The following is a 14,528-nucleotide window of genomic DNA, read 5'->3' as shown; positions in this document are numbered from 1 at the left end:
TCATAGACCCCCTGAACACCTCCTATAAGCATCTCAAAAGTAAAATGTAATTTTACCCCATTCTCCCCAACAAATGAATAAACCTAGGGAACAGGTTACAAATTTTCAAAAGGGTCCTCCTTGCTCTCACCTTTCTCTACCGCCTTGTTCATCATTAAATCCCACTAGTTCAACCTTCCCACCTCCACCTCCCTGGCCTAGCGGCTGTCCTCCTAACTGGTCTCTGCTTCCACACTTGCCCCTCAGGGCATGACTTCTCCACCTACCCTCACCTCTCCGGGGTGTTTGTAAAAACACAGGAACATCTGGGGTTATCACAATAATGCTTGTCAACTTTAGTGCCTAGGGACTAGTATCTCTAGTTAGATCAGTCCCTCACAGCTAAGTATTATCCCTCCCCAAATGCCAAGAACCTACCACTGAGAAGCTGGGAACTAGAGTGATCCTTTTTAAACCAAAGTCAGATTCTGTTTGGCCCTGTTTAAAACCTCCCGTGGGTCCCCATCCCATCCAGAATAAAACCCAGTTTCTTGCCATGACCTAGGAGGCCCCCCAACTCCCCGATCCACCCTCACCTCTCAGCCTCCCACTCCCCTGACTCTAGTCCCCCCCGCCCCCCCCCCCCGCCACGTGGCCTCTGGCGCTCACTGATCTGGGCCTTCACACTGGCAGCTCTGGCTGCCTGGGGGCCTCCACCTGGCCCCCTCCCTCCTGCACTCAGGCTTCTGCTCAAACGTCACCTTGAAGGCCTTTCTGCCACTGATGTCTCTAATAGACCCCAGCCCCAGCAGTCCCCTGGTGTCCATCCCCTTTGCTTTCTTTCTCAGGGAGGCAGCACAATGGGTTCCCTGGGTGTGGTTCCAGGAGCCTTTGCCCTTTCTGGCCACGGTCTGGCTGTTGTATATGAAGCCGTATCAGGATCAACCTCCAATATCCAGGCAGGACCCAGGGTTCAGAGCGTGGCTCTGGAGAAGGACCACATCCCTCCATGCACTCGAAGACACGAAGGCCTCATGAGCACACTTTGAAAAATAGCAGAAAAAGGCAGGCATGTCGTGCAGCAGGCCAGAGAGGGCATCGTCAGGCGAGGCTACAGGTGCTGGGAACTAACGCCAGCCCCCTCCCCCCTTGACAAAGGCCAGCTCAGCCCTGGAACTAAAATGAGAGCACTAACAGGGGCAAGGAGTGAACGCATCAATTACACGAGAGGCAACACGCCCAGGGAGAAGGATGTCCAGATTTACACTCATCTGTGGACTCAAAAATCTTCTGGTGGAATAACTTTGAAACTGTGCCTTAAAACTCAACACTGTAAAAAGCTCGTAAAATGAAGAAGTGCAGCCATGGTGAGGCAGCCAGCATCTTGAAGGCCGCAGCAGGTGCCAGATTCACGTCAGGAGCGCTCCCTGGCCCAACAGTGCAGCATTTGGGGATTCAGCCTTCATGACAAATAGCAGCTGCTGTCACCATTGATGGGGAGGGACCATACTCAGGAGGCAGGCTGACCGGCAGACTGCTTTCTGGAGAGGCAAAGGAGCATGAGGGGGAGAGAAGAGAGGCAGGCGTTCTCTGACCTGAATCTGCGCCTTGCATCCTGCTAAGTTATTTACATCCTCACATCCTCAAAACAAGTCTACAGGGACAGGAGACCAAGGCTTGGATGGGTGTAGTAACTCGCCCAAGGGCATGGTGTCGTTGGCAGAGCTGAGATGGGGGGCCTTACTTGTCCCCACTCCCCCAGACCCCTCCCTGTCTGTCCATTACACTCTCCCTCACCGAAAGCAATCTCATGAAGCAGGAGGTGGAAGAAGGTGCGAAATGGGCGGAAAGATGCCAGGTGCTGCCCGAGGCTCAGCACACCCGCGGGCTGGTTCAGGCTCAGTTGGCGGGTGACTTTGGGCAGGCCCCCTGGGCTCTACAGTCTCAGATTCCTCATCTGTCTCCAGTGGACCCACCTGGAGATCCCCGAGAGGCCTCCCAACTCTAAAATTCTATGATCTTCAGAACTTACACCCATGGGTGAGAATTTGTCCAGCTACAACTCTGAGAAAAATTATTCCCGCAGATACAAGACTCGGATTGTTAAGGCTTTGCAAATGTTACCGCTGCAGTAACAATGTGTGCATAGAATAATCTTGGCCGGGGAGGGATATTTGGGAAGAGCGGAAGTCCATCTGTCAGCAGAGGGCTTAAATGGGCTGAATGGCGAGGGGGGTGATGGGAGGAGGGAATCTGGAAAGGCTCATGGTCTGTTTGAAAAGAAAAAGCGTTTTAATGGGACGTGCTCACTCACTCTGGATTTTAAGGACCTCTCAGAGTGTGACTGGGGGCGGAGGAGAATTAAGGGTTTGTGGTGTGAACAGAGAGGAAGAAAGAGAAAGTGATAAAAACGAATTCAACCCATCAAGCAGAGGGCAGGCTCTACAAATGAGCTGGCCCCTGGGGAGGGAGGCACACAGGTGGCTCTCAAGAATATTTTAACACCAGGTTTGAAAAGCAAACATTTCATTTTAAAAATTGAAAAGCTCTAATGTATATAAGGCAGGTCAGTTAGTTAACCTCGTTGGGCCTCAGTTTCCTTATTTCCGGTGGGAGGAAAAGTTTGTACCTCATGAGGATTTTGTGAACGTAAAATGAGGCGGCGCACATGTCACCCAGCAGTGCCTTTAACCTGCAAGTGCTGTCGCTCATTCAGTGAAAGAAACAGCTTCAAGGAGCAATAGCCTCATGGCAGCGGCAGATGAGGATGGCCAGATCCTGCAAGGTCAGCTTCCCCAGTGACAGCCCTATGGCCACATGCTGGAGAGACTGCAGCAGGAAACTGGGACCGGGACTAAGGGTGGTCTCCTCAGAGCGTCTCTTCCTCTGTCTGTTGGCCCCTTTGGATGGAGACAGGCAATTCAGAGGGATGGAGAGGCCCCAAGAGAACACAGGGCTTTCCGCTACCCCAAGACGGAGGCGGCTCAAGTCAGGTTCAGTTAGAAGATGAAAGAGATGTGACATCACTTGGACCCTGAGATGAGGAGAACAGTGTAAGTGGTTGAGAACTCTGGGTTTGGATTGCTGGGGGTGGATTCCAGATCTGTCGCAGCGCACACAAGATGGGTAACAAGGAGAGTTTGATAAAGAGATTTTTTTTTTTTTTTTAACAGTAGTGTGGGCTGGGTTTAGGGAAAACAACAAAGGATGAGGTAGGTGGTACCTGACAGCTGGACATAGCAGAGAACTCTTACCAAAAGAGCCCCAAAAGTCAAGGAGGAGCTGTCCGGTAGAACCCTGAGAGACAGCTCCCTAGAGATGGGGAAAACAGAGCAAGCCCACCCAGGCCACTGAGAACAGAGGATGAGTGTGGACGGCAGGGAGAGAGTACAGCCTGGGACCCTCCTGGGACAGGGTACAAACCGAGGCCTCCTGGGGCCTGCTGGCTGCAGACATACATTGGCCCCAAACTATCTGTAGATAAAGGAAACAGAGGTCAGAGGGGAGAGGTGATGTGGATAGGCAGACACACAGATGAAACCAGAACCCAGTACTTCTATCCCTCGGTCTGGGGTTGTGGCCTAAACGCCTCCATCGTTGCTAATACTCCCGTCCACAGCACTTATCACGTGCCAGGCACGGTTCTAAGTATCTTGCGTGTAATAACTCACTTAAATCCTGACAGCAACTTGATTAGGTGGATTCTATTATTACCCCAACTTTACAGAGGAAACTGAGGCTTAGAGAGGTAAAGCCATTTACCTAAGGTCACACTGGCCAGTCAGTGGCAGAACTGAGGTTTGAACCCTGAGAGCTTCCGCCCAGATCTGTGATCTAATGGATAGCCTCTAACAGAGAACTGTCAGAGGGGGACCCTTGAAGAAACCGAGAGGACTGTCACTGGTACTGAGGTAGCAGGACTCGAGGTCACCACTTATTGCTAGAATGGGGTGCCCAGTGCCTCCAACTCACTCTGCAAGGCGGGCCCCTTAAGGGCCCTCCCATCCTCTCTCTCCCCCAGCCAGCTCTCCTAGAGATTTCTGGTGGGGGGCCTGAAGCACACATGAGGACCCAGGCCAGCCTGCACCTTCTCTGGCCAGGCTAGCTGCCACGCAGAGTGCCATCTGTATAAAATAAGGGCTCCACACGGTCTCCACCAGTTCAACTGGTCAGGCAGTGTGTCCTGGGCACACTCTAGGCCCCTTAATCGTGCTCCCCAGGAGGCTCATGGGACAGAGTGATGAATTCTTGGACAGGAGGCAGCTCAAGCTTGGCCGCCAGTGTCAAAATTTGATGAGCCAGTTGGTGCTTGGCCGAATCATAAGAGCTCATCGCTGGACACAGCACAGACTCAAAACTCTGTTCCTCACCCAGGCACCCTCCATGTGCCCTTTTCCACTGGGGCCTTGCCTCCTGAGTGATGTGCCGGTGCTGGCGACGTGTTAATCCTTCTTCATCCCCACTGCCTACCCAGCCCAGAGCCAAGGATTCTGTGTCACAGATAAGGAACAGGATGCAGCAATAAGATGCTACATTACATGTTAATGATGATAGAGTACATTTACTGATCTCTTAAAAGGGGCCAGGTTCTGATAAAAGTGCTTTTTATGGATTACTTACACAGGTACTGTTGATCCCTGTTTTACATTTGAGGAAACTGAGATTGAGAAAGGACAGGTAATTTACCTGAGACGGCAGGATCTGAATCCAGGGAGTAGTGACTCTAAATCACTCTGATATTCTTCTCCCTCCTCAGGTAACAAAACACTTGGTATGCCTGCATAAGCTATCAATATTCGATGTTCGTTTGGGAAGTGGTGGGAATTAGAGAACGTGGTGATGGTCGCATTTGCCTTTCGTGGAGACAGGGAGGTCAGCGTGGAGGCTGCCATGACATCGCAGGGATGGATAACAAAGGCTCCGGCATTAAAGCAGTGGCAGGTAGTGAAGAGGAAACAGGTCTAGGAGATACTGGAGTAGAATGAGACTCGCAGGGTGGGAGATGGATGGAGGGTACAGGGTGAAAGGGAGAAGTTTAGGACCCTCCCAGATTTCTGCCTCGAGAAGCTTCAAAGGTAAGTAGTCACCAGGTGAAAGGAGACTACAGGACCAGGCAGATTTAAGGGTAATTGGAGGGGGATTAGTGGGCTCTGTTTGGGGCTTGTTGAGTTCAAGTTACCCATAGGATATGCAGACAGAAATGCGTCCTGCTAGGGATTGAATGTTTGTGTCCTTCCAAAATTTGTATGTTAAAACCTTACCCCACAGTGTGATGGTATTAGGAGATGGGGACTTTGGGAGGCAATTAGAATTAGCTGAGGTCATGAAGGTGGCCTCCCTGCAGAGGCCTTGGTAGAGGGCAAGCGGCCACACTCCTTTAAACCCTCAACTCCCCACACTCAGGACCCCATTTCTTTTCTCGCTTTGTTTTTTCAGCATTCATCCACGTGTTAGAGTCTCCTGAAAAATGTTCCTCTTTATAACATATTCTGCCTCTACCCACCTGCCCCAAACTACTGGTTAAATAGGAAATCCATGCACTTTAGATACAGAGAGAGCTGAGTTCAAATGTGTCCTTTGCCCTCAATAGCCGTGCGTCAGTGGGTGGCGACCTCACCACTGCGTAACACAGGTTAATGAGACCTTTGGTGCAGGGCTGATTTGAGGAAGAAATGTGATAGCCCCTGGGAAAGTGCCTCACTCCTCAGGCTCAAGAAACAGTGTCTTCCTTCAGCTCAAGGCTCTCCAGGCCCTGGGAGTGTCGGCAACCCCGGGGAAGAAGAGCCTGGGTTTATTTCATCTTTTGTCAGAGAAGAGTGTATGGGGGTGAAGGGTGAAAGGACATCCAGGTGATCGGTGGTTCTGTGGTTTTATCTCAGGCCTGCCCCCTCCCCGGAGCTGCGTGCACTCAGCCAGCAGCTCTGAGTGGCCACCGCTCCCCTCACTCCACGGCCTCCAAAAGTGCAGCAGGCACCCCAGTGCCCACCACTGGGCTTTATCATCTCAGCCAAACTTCCAATGGCCACACCTCACCTTGCCCGGGGTTCCCCGTGCCTCTGTAGTTCTAAACCACAAGCCCTCAGCCCCCGCCCAGGTGGTATCTGGCACTGCCTGGAGGCATGTTTTATTGTCACACCCGACAGCTGGAGGGTTGCTACTGGCATCCAGTGGGAAGAGGCCAGGGATGCTGTTAAACCTCCTACAATCCTCAGGACAGCCCCTGCAATTTCTGGCTCAAAATGTCAGTAGTACTGAGGTTGAGAAACTCCCAGCAGGATCAAGACCCCACTGCCTGTAGTGGCCCCTAGCTTGATGAGGTGCCTACAATGACCTCCTTCCCCACTACTTTACTGGGATCTCCTGGGATCCTCTCCCAGTGAGCTATTTGCACTCAAATCACTGTCTCAGGTCTGCTTCTGGGGGTCCCCAAACAGGCCAGGCCTCTACTGTTTCGAGTCTGGTTAAGCAGGTGGAATCTATCTCCTAATCCCTGCTAGAAAAAAGCACTTTCCACCACCAAGAAAAAATGTTTTAGCATATTTATGGAGAAAAGGGAAAAGACCAAATGAATAGAACTCAAATGGTGACCTCTTAGGACACACCCTAGAGAGAGCTAAAAAGAGCAGAGACTGGATGTGGGCAGAGTCCACCCCAGCGTGTGTCCTTAGGAGGTGAGTTTAAGGGAAATTCAAAGCAATGAGTAGGGCAAACTGGGAGCAAGAAGGAGAACGGGCTTTCTGAGGAGACAAAGTGGCCTGTGCTGCTCCCCAGACTCTAACTCCAGGTTGCAGCCCCCTTTCAAGGCCAGGTTCATAGGGTGTCTGGGGAATTGGAAGCACGACCATGGAATATTACAGGGAGTGCACACGGCCCAGGACCTCTCCTTTCCATGCACTTCCTCTCTGTGGGAGGGAACAAGACGGCTGCAAATGTCTCCAGCAAGAAGGGAAATCTTTGCTGGTGTCACGGCCAGGGGATTACATCTGCCTACAGTTACAGGATATATCACTTGCAGAGAATTCCTTCCACAACATACTCAAAAAACCAAAAAAAAAGTATTAAATGGCTGGCTAAATTTGATCTATATTTTTCATTCATTTTTTTTTTTTCCTCTTGTGGTTTTTCACCAAAGTCCACTTTGACATGCCATTAAAAGAAAACCCTATGTGTATGAGCAATAGATTTAGAAAGAAAGAAAAAAAAACTAATATATCGAACAACCCAACGTATACGATTTGGAAGAAGTAACCAGATCCTCTGCTCTGGCAGCCTGTAAACTGGGCTAGGGAGGGACATTGTTTTTCTTTTGGTCATTCTGCCAAGTTAAAAAGGAAGTTGGAGATTAGAACAAAATATTTAAATCAAAAATGAATCCTTCAATGAAAGTTTCTTGATCCCCTTTGCTACCACCCCCTGCCTCCCTTCCCCCTTACTGGAAGCATATTTCTCTTTGAAAAGAAGTAGTGTATTGTTGCTGAATAGAAGGGGGACAGCCCACTGGGGAGACACATCGATCTCATCTATTTAAAAGTGGGAGATAAATGACCTAAGGCCTCTTCCCAATCAAATGCTGTTTCTGCACATTCTCAGAATAAACGGCACGGTTTTCCCTGGTGAGCAGGGAGTGCTCTCCCCGAAGCTGGGTTTGGCTAGGCTAGCCCTGCATCCCAGCTCCGGGAACAAGGGTAAGCACGACTAAGATGGACATATCTGAGTGATACCAAGGCGTCGCACTGTTCCTTGAAAGCAAGAGCTAAGCAAGACCCAAGTTCCCTTCCTAATGGGGAACTTGTAGAACAACCCTTGTATTTAGATTCAGTATTGTGATTTCTTGAAATGTCCCTCAAATGCACCACAAGAGATGGATAGATAGCTTAGGTTCTATTGAAGAAAAAGATCCAAGAAAGGAGAAGTAAGGAACAGAGCCACATCTAACCTTCAAAGATCCCCTCTTCCACTGTATCTTCCAGTCTCTCCTCAAAATGATTCCACTTTTGAAGTGGCCCAAGTAAATGTGTTCCTCTTGGTGCTAAGCTCACTTGATACTCATTTAAAAGAACAATGCCAAACAAATAATGCGTTGGGACTTTCTGACACCAGGTCCTTCCTATTAGGAACATAGTTCAATAATTCATGGAGAAAAGGGAACCCTCCTACACTGTTGGTAGGAATGTAACTTGGTGCAGCCACTGCAGAAAACGGTATAGAGGTTCCTCGGATGTGGTATATGCAATACATACAATGGAATACTACTCAGGCATAAAAAAGAATGAAATAATGCCATTTGTAGCAACGTGGATGCTACTAGAGATTATCATACTAAGTGAAGTAAGTCAGAAAAAGAAAAACAAATACCATGATACCATATGTGGAATCTAAAATATGACGCAAATTAGTTTATCTATGAAACAGAAACAGAATCACGGACATAGAGAACAGGCTGTTGCCAAGGGGGAGGGGGTTGGGGAAGGGATGGAGTGGGAGGTTGGGGTCAGCAGATGTAAGCTTTTATATATAGAATGGATAAACAACAAGGTCCTACTGTACAGCACAGAGAACTATATTCAATATCCTATGATAAACCGTAACAGGAAAGAACATATAAACAAAAGAATGTGTATGTATGTATAACTGAATCACTTTCCTGTACAGCAGAAATTAATACATTATAAATCAACTATACATCAATTAAAAAATTCATAATCCAGAAAAAAAAGAATACATGGAGGAAAAAGTTAGCAGGAATGTGATTCTAGAAGAGCTCAGGCAAAGGGGGAAATCAAGAACAATTTTTTTAGATCTGCTAGCATCTTTGTAAATGGCCAGGTTCTACACACTTCAGTACTCGCCCCCATGATCCTGTGGTCTTGCAAACCAATGCATCTATTGCTCTTCAATACACTAAATAAATGTTGGTAATGCAGCCTACCAATATGGATCATACAGTCATAACAAATAAACAACAGAATCATCGAAGATATAAAAACAGAAGGGTATATTGATGGCATTAATAACAACATGGCAACATATAATAATGGTTCCTCAAATGGAATAATTATACAGAACCCATACATATCCTGATTTTTCTCCCCCACTTCTCTGGCTTCACCATCCTGTGACCTCGTGTATTTCAACGCTGATCTTATGTGAGAGATGACTTGGGATTATCACACTTCCCTGACTTAACATCCAGCCAATACCTGTGCGAATAACCTGGAAGCCTGGCATTCTTCCCTGCAAGCACTAAATATTTTAGAAAGAGATTTCAAAACTGGAAAACGGCAATATTATCAAATGTTGCTTGATAAACCCCCAAATGGGCATGAACCAGTGCAAGTCTTTGCCACGGTCCACTTTGCTCACCTACAACATGTCCTCAGCAGGAGGCAGCCACTCGGTTTTACCCAATTTGCGTGTGTGTTTGTACGTGCGTGTGTGTGTGTGTGTGTGTGTGTGTGTGTGTATGTTTCTTCTGCCTGATCTTCAATGATCTATTAAAAACAATAACAAAAAGAGAGCTCCTTCCCCTTAGAGGCTCTTTATTGTTCTTAGATGTAACCCCCAACACCATCCTCGTGCCTAGACAAACTGCATGTCTCCGTATCGCTTCTAGCTCACCAGCTTGCATACATTTTAAAAAATCTGTATTGAATACAGCCATGTTCCAGGGACTGGGCCAGATGCTTTGCCCCCATCTTCTCATCTAACCATCCTGACCCCTTGCCATCGGGGATTATAATTCAGTTCATTTTGCACAGGAGAAGCTGAGGCTCAGAAAAATCAAGTAACTTGCCCAAGGTCCCTGGGAGCCAATTGCCGTCAACCCCTCAGCATCTTTGCTCAAGCTGGCTCTGCCCTGCAGACCTTCCCTGCCAGTGCGATGCCACCTGGCCTCTGGGGACTGTCATTTGGGTTGGTGGTGTCACTCTTCCCTCAGGTCAGAATCCTCATGTTGTCATTTTCTTACCTCATCCCCAGTCATCTTGTCATCACCTCCCACCTGCCTGTCTGGGACAGCCTATCTGGCTAATTGGGTTGCCTTCCTGACTATATATCTGCACCTCTGATACCCTGGAGCCCATGCACTGACAACTCACCATTCCAAGGATACTGCTTGGACCCCTCCAAGCTCCCAAGAGTCTGGCTTCACCAAGAACTAGCTGTGTGAATCTGGGAAAGTCATTAAAACTTTTTGACAGTTTTCTCACATTTATAATAGACATCATAATCCCAGCTATATCTCTGGAAGAAAACTCAACTGAAGATCGAACGAGACTCAGAAAGAGTCCTTTTGGGGGCCATAATTTCCATGCTAGATTTTGTCTCCAAAACGGACCAGAAATGCAAATTTTCATGCAAATTTGCTCAAAATGTGGTGCTTCTGGATCTGAATCCAATGCCAGTTTTTTCCAGCCAAAATTTGCCCCTCTGCCCCCAAAGAGTGACAGTTGGTCAGTCCACTTTTCCCTGCCAAACGTGAGTTCATAGTCTGTGCTCCAGAAGGCGTGGCCAAGAATTTTACTCAGTAATAAACTCTGCATTTCTCATTTGTGAAATCACTGATAAGGAAACTTCAATAAGGAGTCTTATTTTTAATACCCTCAAGTCATATTTAATTAATCCAATCTTAAGTCTCTAGATTAAGTCAGTTTCACTGAGGTAGCCAAATAAAAAAAAAAACAAGTTTTGGAAGTATAAATTGTTGAGAATCCTGGTGCCCAGACTGGTTCAGATCAAAATAAATATCCCAAAGCCTTCAATGCAGCCTCTTTACCATGCAGTAAAAATTCCAGCTCCTCAGCCTGACTTCCCAATCCACTTCCAGCGTCAATCTGCCGTTCCCACCTGAAGTTCCTTTTCTCCTACGTGAACCATTTGCTGCATTATTTGCTCTTCTTTTAAAAGCTCCTTCATTTTCCTTCCTCTGCATTTTCCTTCAGGCCTCCCCCGACCCAGAATATCTCCCTGATGCCCCTTGACCTAACCCAGTCCATCTAGTTCAAACCTGGACTTCTTCCACGAAACCTGCCCTCACCACGTTAGCCTGAACAGACTTCTCCTTCCCGAGCACCTGTGGCAAGCTCATCCTCTTACTTGCTATGTGCTGCCTTCTGATGCTTCTCCTAAGTGTCATCCTGAGCTATCATTAAACATCTTTCCCTTTCACATTTTAACGTTTGGTGCCCCGTTCTGCCTGTCTACCCAAGAGCTAACTCGTGTAGCACTTCACATACAGTAGCCACTCATTAAAAACCTGATGCTTAAATTTGACCCATATGCTTGCAAACTACTCTGATCAAAAGAAATATTTCTCATGCATGAAGTAACGGAATTGTAGAAATCCACCCCATCAAATATTTTGGGCTAAAAAGGAAGGAGCATCTTTCCACAGTCCCAATGGAAACCGCGCATGTGGATGTGTGTTTGGGGTTCAGAAGTACAGCGGGGCTTGTTAATTTTAAAGCCACATAGCATGTTTGGCTAAGACTATGACTCCATTTGTGTATTTCAGCCACGTAAAATACACCCTGGGATTCTGGACTGAGAAAAATAGCCATATAAGGAGAAAACAAGACATTCCCTATAGCTGCCCTTGTAAAACACTCTATGATTTAACCCTCTGTTCGGACAGATCCGAGCCCCTGCGCTTTACAACTGCAAACCATCAGATTCCTGGGAGGAGCTCAGCGTGTGACCTGCACCACTGGGCACAAAGGATCGCAAACAAAACCTGACGGGTCATACATACGGGGAAGCACGACCAAAGCTTTGTAGCCACCTGCCTTTCTCTCTGCAGTGGGCTGTCCCAGCCGGAGCAGTGGAGCAGGAACTGAGATGAGCTCCAGCCCAAAGACAACTCTGAGGGGCTCATTAATCCTTCTTTCCTCCAAGAACACAGGGATCTGGGGTCTGCCTCCGCCTTCCAGGTGACAGTCCATCAATCTGCAGAATCCTTCACTGGGGAGGTGGGGAGGGAGACAGGGGACCAGGGAAAGGAAAGAGGGGCTCCAGGAAGAGCAGCCAGAGGCAGGAGCAGGTCACCTGTGACACACGCCCCACACAGCGCCCGTGGTCTTGCGGGGCCTCTGCTCTGGACAGAGGAGGGATTACAGAGCCGGGACCCACAGAGAGCCCTGAGAGCCCTCACTTTCACTCTCTTCATCTTGACTGCTATTAAGAACAACTCTGTGAGATACGGTTTTCTAGAAGGTAACACTGAGGTTCTGCATGGTTCCAACATCCCTCACAGGTAAAGAGCAGGGCTACGATTAGAAATAAAGTCTGATGCTGAGGCTGACACTGCTCGTTATTTTCTGCTCTCGCGTCTAATCTCCTTCCTTCCAGCAATAGAATGACTCCCGCCCCCCCACCACACACACACACACACACACACACACACACACACACACACACAGAGTTACTGAGGATCAAGGAAGATGGCTGTCCAGCTGGGGACGACGGTGCCCAGCTCCCATGCAGCTCCGAGTGGTCAATGTGACCAGGCTCCAGAGAGAGGAAGGGGAGTGGAAGTGATGTGGGCAAACTCTGGGGGCACATCTTTAAAAAGGAGCTGCTGGCCCTGCCCCTGGGCGGACGACGTTACAGGGCAGTGCCATCTATCCGCCCAGTGCTGCCCGCCTGCATCTTGACTGTTCCGCGAGAGAGAAATAAACAATCTCATCTGAGCCACTGTATTTTTCAGTGTCTTTGTGACAGCAGTTTAGCCTGCACCTTAACTAATGCATGTGACTTTCTGCTGCCTCAGCTGCGTGCAAAGAATCTTGAGGCCATACCAGCTTGCTCTAATTTAAAAAGCAGAAGGAAAAAAAAATCATAGCCAAGTTACATAAAAGTCAGCAGTATTCATGTGCCAAAATCACCCCTCCCTGAGGCAAGGCTGGAAAGGGCCTCATCCACACCAGGGAGCCCTGCACAGGTTAGAGTAAAGGTCAGAGAATCCAGTTCCCTCCTTCCCATAAAAGAGTGTCCTGAGGAAAGTTTGCCTGCCTAAATGAATTTCAGATAGAAGGATCCTAAACATTTTTGAGCTGGAATCAGAAGGAATATTTAGTCAATTGTCACTGTCATTCCAAAAATGACTTATTCAAATCTTCCTTAAAAATTTAAAAAATTTGTTTTACCTATCTCAAGAGATGTGTTAAAACATCTCCTCCTATTATGACTGCATGTTTGAGAACTAGTACTGGGAACTGAATCTTTGCCTTTTATTTGAGGTTATTAGGGATATATTAGAATTGATCTATTTTTATAGTAATCTTTATTCATTAGGTATATATTAGAATTGTTCTATTTTTATAACAATCTTTATTCCTAATCATGAATTTTGCCCTAAAGTCTGGTATACATGTAATTCTACTAATGCCTTTTTTTTCACCTGATGGTTCCTTTTCCATTCTTTGCCTTTGTTTTTTCTTCTGCCCTTATATTTTAGAGTCTTTTATAAACCACATAGATCTTTTTCATCCAAGTTAACAATCTCTGTGTTTTAACTGACATATTTAGTCCATTTACATTTATTTAGGATTTATTTCTGCCATCTTAGTTTGGGCTTTGTATTTACCTTGCTATATATGATCTTTGCTTTCTTTTTTCCTGCCTTTTAATGGATTGATCAAGTTTTCTTTGTTCCTTCTTTGCCTATTCTACTGCTTCAGTACTTATTCATCTCATTTTTATGTTTGTATATATATACAACCCTTTTAGATACGATCCTTACATTTTTATCACATAGACTTGACTTTAAAAAGTATAAAATAGGGCTTCCCTGGTGGCGCAGTGGTTGAGAGTCCGCCTGCTGATGCAAGGGATACAGGTTCGTGCCCCGGTCCGGGAAGATCCCACATGCCACGGAGTGGCTAGGCCCGTGAGCCATGGCCACTGAGCCCGCGCGTCCGGAGCCTGTGCTCCGCAACGGGAGAGGCCACAACAGTGAGAGGCCCGTGTACCGCAAAAAAAAAAAAAAGTATAAAGTAAGTCAGCATCTCTACTTACCTACCAATCTTCAGAGATCCAAACATCTCCCACCTTCTTTCATATTATTGTCCAATATTACAGTTACACATTACTTGGTACTCTTAAAATTTGTCAATATTATTGTTATTTTCTACAGATGATGCTTGTTTAAATTTAGTACCTCTTCTTTGATCTCATTCATTCTCTTTTGGTTTAATTTTCTTCTACTTGAAATAAATCCTTTAGAAGCTTCTTCGTGAGAGTCTCTGGTAAGTAAAAAAAAAAAACCATCATTGTTGTTGAATAATAATTTAAGTGGATGAAGAAGTGACCGTTATTTTCTCTTAGCATTTTGAGTATATTATCTTATTGACTTTTGGTTTCTGTTGTTATGGTTGAGAAGTATGCTGCCTATGTAATCATATTTCCTTTGTAGGAAATCCGAGTTTTCTCTGTGGTTGCTCTGAGAACTTTTTGGCTTTGGTGCTCTGCATTTTCATGATAGTGGACTTAAGGTTTGGATTTACTCTTATTTATTCATCTCATGGCTTGATGTAGCTTTCTGAATCTTATGA

The 14,528-nt window shown here is 46.9% G+C and overlaps 1 long non-coding RNA gene across 2 annotated transcripts in view; it reads right to left on the bottom strand.

The window, feature by feature from the left end:
* Positions 1-14,221, bottom strand: part of LOC137227060 (uncharacterized) — a 166,965-nt gene extending 152,744 nt beyond the window's left edge. For both annotated transcript variants that reach the window (XR_010944676.1, XR_010944675.1), the window contains exon 1: positions 14,135-14,221. This is a non-coding gene — a long non-coding RNA (uncharacterized lncRNA). The remainder of the gene's footprint in view (positions 1-14,134) is intronic.
* Positions 14,222-14,528: the final 307 nt, after the last annotated feature.

This window comes from Pseudorca crassidens, chromosome 7, assembly GCF_039906515.1.
Source record: "Pseudorca crassidens isolate mPseCra1 chromosome 7, mPseCra1.hap1, whole genome shotgun sequence".
NCBI classification, from domain to species: Eukaryota; Metazoa; Chordata; class Mammalia; order Artiodactyla; family Delphinidae; genus Pseudorca; species Pseudorca crassidens.
Note: the sequence above shows the minus strand (reverse complement) of the source record. Positions and strands in the feature narration are given on the sequence as shown.